The following is a 7,568-nucleotide window of genomic DNA, read 5'->3' on the forward strand; positions in this document are numbered from 1 at the left end:
CTGGAGGCCTGCAGGCTGCCGAGGAGCTTGCCACCACGGTTTAGACTGGTTTAGACTTTGCAAAGCCGGGATGCCTGAGTCAGAGTGGGATTCACGGGATGGGTTGGGGGAAGAGAAGGCGGAAACTAGGGCAAAATGAATCTGGGAAAATCTAGACCCTTCCTTTGCCCCTTGCTGCTTCACCAGACAGTTTCCACGGCCCTGGAAGCATAGGAGGAGCCTGAGGTCAGAAAAGGCCTGATTTTAGTCCCCAGGGAGCCAAGCAATTGTGCCAAAGCCATTTCCTTCAGGATTATTAGCAGAGGAGTGTTAAACCATGCTCAATGTTTTGTTTACCAACATCCTAAGTGCCCAGCACTGTGCTTAGGGAACTGGCTTAGGCATCTTCCTCCCTCCCTTCCTTCCTTCCTTCCTTCCTTCTTTCCTTCCTTCCTTCCTTTCTTTCTTCCTTTCTTTCTTTCTTTTTTCTTTTCTTTTGTTTCCCCACAACAACCTAACAACTGAGGTTCAGAGGTTCAGAGAGGTGAAGTAACTTGTCCAAAACCACAAAGGCCACAAGTCATAAACCCAGCCTACAGTGACAGAACTGGTAGCAAGCAGATAGCCAGAGATTGGGGGTCTAATGATGAGACAAGAAGTTACTTGACTACAGGTAAGGTGGAGTCTGGTGGAAACATGGGAGGAGAGACGCCCCTCCAGACTCTGGAACTTCCTATACTCAGACCCAGACCATGCCCAGATGTAGGAAGGTATAGTCCCCTGTGCGAGAACCCTGCTGAGGAGTGGGTACTGTGTGTATCCTTAGCACTAATAAAGTGGCAGCCTCCGAGGGTGAGCACCAACATGGGCCCAGGACCCAAGAGCAGCGTCCTTTTGCAGATCAGAGAAGAGTACACCTTCCTTCAGGCACACGCAGTTGCCTTTAGGGCGCCCAACTTATTGAGTGGAGGCAAAATAGATTTCAGATCCTACTCTCCTGCAGTGCAGAATCCCCTCAAGACAGTCAACAGCCAGCCCAGGGACAAGACAGCTATGCCTCCAGCCTCCCTGTTCTGTGCCTCTGCCTCCCAGGATCTAGTCTCCTTCCATGCATAGAGACGCAGGCCATTGTGCAGTGTAACTTTCCTGTCAGCCTTTACCCTTCCCAGGTGAGACAAAGTCTGGTTAGTGCCCATTGTCCTGATGACAGCATTGAGATCAGAGTCTGTCTTGAGTAAGCACGGGTGGGGTGGGCTGGGCTGGGAGCATGACCCTAGACCCAGACCCAAAAACAAAACTCAAGGTGCTAAGAAGCTGAGGCCTCACACCAAGCACTCCATCCGAATACAGCGTGCTCTGAGCAGCTAAAGCTGGTGGAGTGGACCCCCCTTGTATGTGGGAGACATTGGGGAAATGAGGCTTCAGTTCCCCAGCCCCGACCTGAGGTGCTGGTCTCCTCCCAGCCAAGAATGACTGACGCTGAGTGTCCTAGTTCACGAGGAAGGGTTGGTACAACCCTAACTTGGGTCTCAGCCTAGCCCTCCATCCTCTCCCAGGCCACCCTGCATGGTGCAGTTACATAAACAGGAACTCATCCTCCCCTCACACCCAGGGCTGTATTTCCAATGGATTTTCCTGGTGGAAGAAAACAGGAGAAAACTCCGATAAAAGAGGGAATTTAATTGGCCGGCTCCTTTATTGGTGTGGTAACTAAACTGTTCCGAACTTTGCTGTGTTGCAGGCCCCTGTTCCAGCCACCGCCCAGTCCTTCCCAGGGAGTCTCAGAACCCCCAAAGGATGAGGGCACAGAGAACCCCAGAGACCCAGCCTCTGGGCAAAAGCAATCAAGAGCGTAGTCACCTTACATGCACGTGCACACGCAGGCGCACACACTCTATACACATGAACCCAGGGTCACAACAGTTTGTCACCTAACAGCTTTCCTCCCCAGGGAGCTTGGGCATCTACCTCAAACACCTCATGCTGCATTGGAAGTACGCATCTTCCTGCTCTGCCTACAGTCCGAGGACAAGAAACGGATCCGTTTTCCCTCAGACTCGTCCAACATAAGCTGGTGAGGCCTGGGTATCAGGGTATCTGGGTTCCCATTCTGCCCTTTGGTAGTGTTTGCCTTGCGACCCCACAACCTGCTCTCCAATACTTCAAGATGGGAAGGAGGACAGCCCAAGTAGATAGACTCAGACAGGATGGCCCAGAGGCAGATAGCTTAGGCTGAGAGACCTAGCTGGCTTGGTAAGGCACCTGCTGAGAGGCACTGGTGCCCTTGTAGTGAAGGAAGGAAGGAAGATCACACAGACTCCCCCTCATCATCCCAAGAAGGGTTTTAGGGAACACCGGAAAAAGCAGGGAATCCTGCTGCAGCAGAGAGAGGCTTGGGGAAGAAGATGCCTCCTGATCTGACAGAGAGAAACTGAGGCAAGCAGGGTGAAAGAAGGCGGCAACATGGAGTATGGGACGGGCCAAGTCACCACATTCCAAAAAGAGAGTGGTCAGGGTGCGGTAGCGTGGGGGTAGCGTCTTAGGGACGGAGGACACAATAGATAAGCTTGCGGGAAGAAGCAATGGCAGTGGCCAAAGCTAAGCTAGCGAACAAGCCTTTGGCCAAGTTGTGCACTCCTGCCAGTTCTGGGACCCGGGGAGCGCTAGAATCAGACCCCGGTAAAGAGGAACTGGAACACACACTTGCCACAAACACCACCGACTTGGAAGGGTGGGAGAGAAAGCAGGGGGTTCCTGGCAGCTCGGGCATAGAAAGCTTTCAACGGGCCGGCAGGCTTCAGCCATCGCCGCTGTGCCCGCCAGCAGGGGGTGCCCCTGCGGCTTGGGGAGACCTCGGGGGACTCCAGTCTCTCTCTGCGCTCCGCCCGCTGCACCCTACAGGGTAGTCTCCCGCGGCACCCTAGCTAGGACAGGGACCCCATCAGGCCACAAAAAATTGGCGAGGTCAGGTCCCCAGGCAAGGGCGATGTGGATAGGGATAGTGTCCACCGAAGGTCCCACAACCCGCATGCCGCACGGTAGCAAGGTCCACGTCCCCGGTTCCGCACCCCGGGCCCCGAGGGTCAGTCCCAAGTGGCGCTTGCTTTGGACGTGAGCCTGTGGAGCCCGGTCCTTCTTCGTGGTAGGGACAAAGTCCCCGGAGTCGTACGTGGATGGAGAGGGCAACGGTGCCCCTCGATCTCCACCGGCCACCGACGGACTGCCGGAGGGAGCAGGAGTCACGTCGGCAGGGCCTCAAGGGTCCTTGCAGCCTGTCCAGCTCACCCCACCCAGGGGTGGCCGCAGCCGCGCGTGTCGCCGCGGCCCGACCCGCACACGCACCCGCGCGGCGCACACGCTCCCGCCGCGCCGATCGCCGGGCCTCCGGGAGGGGCCGCCAGCCGAGCCGGGGAGGCGCGGGGTGGGTGGCTGGAATGCCGGGGTCCCGGCCCGTATCGAGGCTGGATTCTCCATCTCTGTACCACCACCCCCCTCGCGCTGGCCCTACACCCCCGGCGCCGACACCGCCTTCTTCCCGGCCTGGGGGGCATCCCGGAGCTCAGGACACAGGGACCGCGACTCCAGGGCCGGGAGGTGGCCGGGCTGGGCTCCGCGCCGGGGAAAGTTTGGACGTGGGAAAGTCCCTGTCGCCCCGCCCGGGAGGGGGCGCGGGATGGGCGCGCTTCGGCTGTTGCCCCGGAGCCCGCGCCGCGCCGCGCCCGCCTCTCCCCGGCCCGTGAGCCCTCCCGGCCCGCAGCCTTCCCCGGCGGCGATCGTTTATCCTCCCGCGGGCGCCGCGCGCTCTTACCTCGGGGAGCGGCCGGGCTGCACCCTGGTCCGCACCTTGGGACGCCAGCGAGCGGCAGGATCCGGGCCAGGTCCGGCTCCGGCGTCCGCTCGGAGGAGCGGAGGGAGAGCGGGAGCGAGAGGGGGAGCCGCGGCGGCGAGTGCGCGCGTGTGTGGAGGAGCGAGAGAGCGAGGGAGTGTGCGTGTCTGACTAGGGGGGAAGTGTGCAAGGGACGGATCCCTTCCTTCCTCCCGCAGCCTCTGGTGGAGACTCGGAGAATGCAGCGCCCGCCGGGCAGGAGCGCCGCGCCGCAGGCGGCCGCCGGGCCGGACCCCGCAGCCAGCCGGGGAGCCCGGCCCCCGCCCCGACCGCGCCCCTCCCTCGCCCGCGGGGCCCGGAGGCTCCGTCTCCCCAGTCGCCGGCAGCGGGAAAGCCCCCGGGGGAGTGCTCCTCCTCCTCTCAGCTCTGATCCGCGCGAAGGGAGCGCCCCCAGGAGGGGAGCAAGCTCCCTCCTTGCCTGGTGGTTCAGCTGCCCCGAGGCACCCGTGGCTGACTAGACCCTGTCCCCACCACTCCCCTGGCCAGACTTCGCTGCATCTAGCCCCCTTCCCCCCTACACACACTATGAAAGCCCAGCTTCAAAAGAAGGGGGTGCAAGCGAAGGTAGAGGCGGGCTTCTCAAGTGGCCACCCTTGGCTGGCTGCCCAGAAAGGCCCTTTGCACAGACCGAGGCTTCAGAAACAATCACAGTACATTGAGGTGGACAGAGCCCCTGCTCCGGGGCTGAGAGTCTGCTGGCAGGTGGGAGGTCAGTTGTCCTGGGAAGAGAGCCACGCTGGCCATCCCTCTTTAGGAGAGAGCTCTAGAAGTCCTGCACCTCCAATCCCCCCCCCCCAATAAAAAGAGTAGGCAAACAGGACAGCCGGGCCTAAACTTAGTGCCCCCTAGCATGAGGCTAATAAAATCCCCCCACTGTCCAGAAACGCAAAGCCAGACTTTCCGTTCTTGCTCGAGTTCAGCTAGCCCACTGCCCGATGTCTTTTCTGCCTAGACTGTTTCCTTTCTCTTGGCTGCATGGGTGCCAGCCAGGTGGCTGAAGTAGAATGAGATCGTGCAGTTGTACGTCTTTGCCATCGGCCCCTAACCAAGCGTCCTGGCCTGCAAAACAGACACCGAGCTAAAGAGGTGGCAGCGCCTGCCCTCCGAGCCCCTGTTTCCTGATGGTCCCCAGGGTCCCATATTCCATTCCACCCTGGCCTGCTCACCACCAGGCGCTCTAATTTCCACTCTTCCGCTCCTCCCTGGTGACTGCTGTCTCCTCTGGGTGGTTGCATTTCTAGTCCTTCCAGCTGAACTCCATCACTCTTATTTATTTTGAGATTTATTCTCTACCTCGACAGCCGGTTCCCTCCCTTAAGTCCTTCTTCTCTCGGTTCATTCCCTTCATTGATCTCCCAAGCGTTGCTTTTGTGCCGTCTCCTGGTCTCTCTCCTCCCCTCCCTCTCTATTCTTAGCCTCTACCCTTTCATGCTTTCAGAAACCAGAGGCTGGCCTTCCAGATACATCGCCACACTCTCTGCGTTCTCCCTCTTCCCAATTCACGTTTGCAGCTGCGGATCCTCCTTTCCTGTCCCCGCCCCAGGCCTGGCTGCGTGCTGACCCCTCAGGAGTCTGACCTAATTACAGGGGCCATAGGTTGTTTGCGCCTGGGCTACTGCAAACGCCAGCAGTGAGGGCCTCCAGAGTCTCTTCTCAGAACTCTATTAGAGCCTTACCTTTTACTCTCCCAACATCTAGCCTTCCCCTTTAGGCTGGCTCCTGCCTTTATCCAAAAAACCTCCTCTGGGCTCCCACATGTCCTTGGGCTCTGAGAGCACTTGAGAGTTAGCATTGTCAGAAATGCTGTGATTTTACTATTATGCAGATCGGTCCTATTTTACAAATGAGGAAACCGAGGCACCACATTTTGGAATATCAGGAATACACGGGCAAAGCGGTGAGAGCAGATTAATATATGCATTCTGCTTCTGTTCTCTGGTCTGGTCTGGTAAGCCAACTGAAGCAGTGTGTGGCAAGAGCAAGGAGAGGCCTCATGAGAACCTTGGGCTGTAGCAGGGGTCTCCTTCCCCAGCATTGATTCAGATCAGATGACATCATTGTGACAATAGCAGCTAGCAAGCCCTATGCCACCCATTAATTTTCATAAAGATTATTTCACTTGATTGACACAGTAGACAACCTACGAATTTATAGACAGGGAGACTGGGGCTCAGAGAAACTATGAAACTTGCCGAGAGTCACAGCATACGTGGAAGAGCGGGGATTTCCATCCTGTTCCGGCCTCTGAGCTGAAACGACAGGGAATGTTTCTTCCAGACAAGCAACAGGCCTGGGGACATCCCAGGTGTCTTTACACTACAGTATGAGGTGACCACACAAGAGGAGCATCACTCGTCTGGGGTCTGGATGGAGTCATGGAGGACTTGGGGGAGGGATGTGGCTGGGAATTATTCTGGGAGGAGCTTCTAAGATTCCACCAGAAGGGCCAGCTGGGTTTGGTACACTATGGCCTTTGGAATAGTCATCCGCACCCCTGACGCCCTCTCTTGAACACAGGTTTCCTCCCCCTCACCCCATAACATTTGGGGCCATAACCTTTTGTCACAGTGCTGTCCTGTGCATAGCAGTCTGCCTGGCAACGTCTCTAATATCTACTCACTAAATCCTGAGGCACTACCCTCTTCTTCTGGTTGTGACAACTATAAACGCATGTCCAGATGCTGCCAAATGTCCCCTGAAGGGCAAAGTCAGCCCGAGTTGACCATCAGGGCTTCAGTGTTAGGGCCTGAACAGTGGGTTTTGTTTCAACATAGTATGCCTTTGAACAGGTGTCACAGGTGTGTGTGTGTGTGCTCATATGTGTATGTATGCATGCATGCATGTATGTATGTATGTATGTATGTATGTGTGTGTGTATGTATGTGTGTTTGTATGTGGGCTTATATGTGTGTATGTATTTATTTGTTTATATGTGTGTATATGTATTTATATATTTGTACATGTGTTTATATGTGTGTATATGTATGTGTATTTGTTTATATGTGTGTATGTGTATATGTGCTTACATATATGTGTGTATTTATGTGTGTATATGTATATGTGTGTATATGGATTTATGTGTTTGTTCATGTGCTTTGTATGTTTATATGTGCATCTATGTGTGTATGTGTGTGTGCTCATGTGTGTGTGTTTGTGTATGTGTGTGTGTGCTTTCAGGTCCAGGCTCTTTCTCTCCCTGTTTCTTCCTCTCCCCTCTATGATTGCAGACCCCACAGGGCCTCACCTGCCTCTGCTCTCCACACCTTCAGCCCCTGCGACTTGCAGTCACCCTGCTTGTCTCTGTGTCTGTCCGTTCCCTTGATGCACACATTTTGTCTGCTCTTCTCTGATGCCCTCCATCCTGTCTCTGTCTCCTCTTCTCTGGCAGCCTTTCAGGGAAGTCTCTGATGCTTTCTGAATGTGAGCCATCACTTGTCCTTTCTACCTGTCCCCACCCCCACCCACCCTGCCCCAACGTGTGTCTGGATGTCTGTTTTCCCCTAGTTCCCCCTCCCCCTCTCTCTCCTTCCTCTTTCTAGTGCCTTCCTCTTCTCTGCCCTGTTCTCCCTGCTCTCTCTCTCTCTCTCTCTCTCTCTCTCTCTCTCTCCCTCCTCCCTGTCACTGGGCTCTCTGTACTCCCCCTGTCCCCTTGCCATCTTCCTCTCCTTGCCCCTCACTTCGTCCCTCCTCCCCCTTCCTTGCT

The 7,568-nt window shown here is 56.2% G+C and overlaps 1 protein-coding gene across 3 annotated transcripts in view; it reads right to left on the reverse strand.

Moving 5' to 3' along the window:
- Cdh22 (cadherin 22) overlaps positions 1-4,200 on the reverse strand; it is a 125,255-nt gene extending 121,055 nt beyond the window's left edge. Inside the window, exon 1 of one of the 3 annotated variants that reach the window (XM_087650228.1) lies at positions 3,788-4,200. The gene's annotated coding sequence lies outside the window, so the exon portion shown is untranslated. 3 annotated transcript variants of the gene reach the window in all.
- Between the last annotated feature and the right edge of the window lie 3,368 nt (positions 4,201-7,568).

This window comes from Rattus norvegicus, chromosome 3, assembly GCF_021556685.1.
Source record: "Rattus norvegicus strain SHRSP/BbbUtx chromosome 3, alternate assembly SHRSP_T2T, whole genome shotgun sequence".
NCBI lineage: Eukaryota > Metazoa > Chordata > Mammalia > Rodentia > Muridae > Rattus > Rattus norvegicus.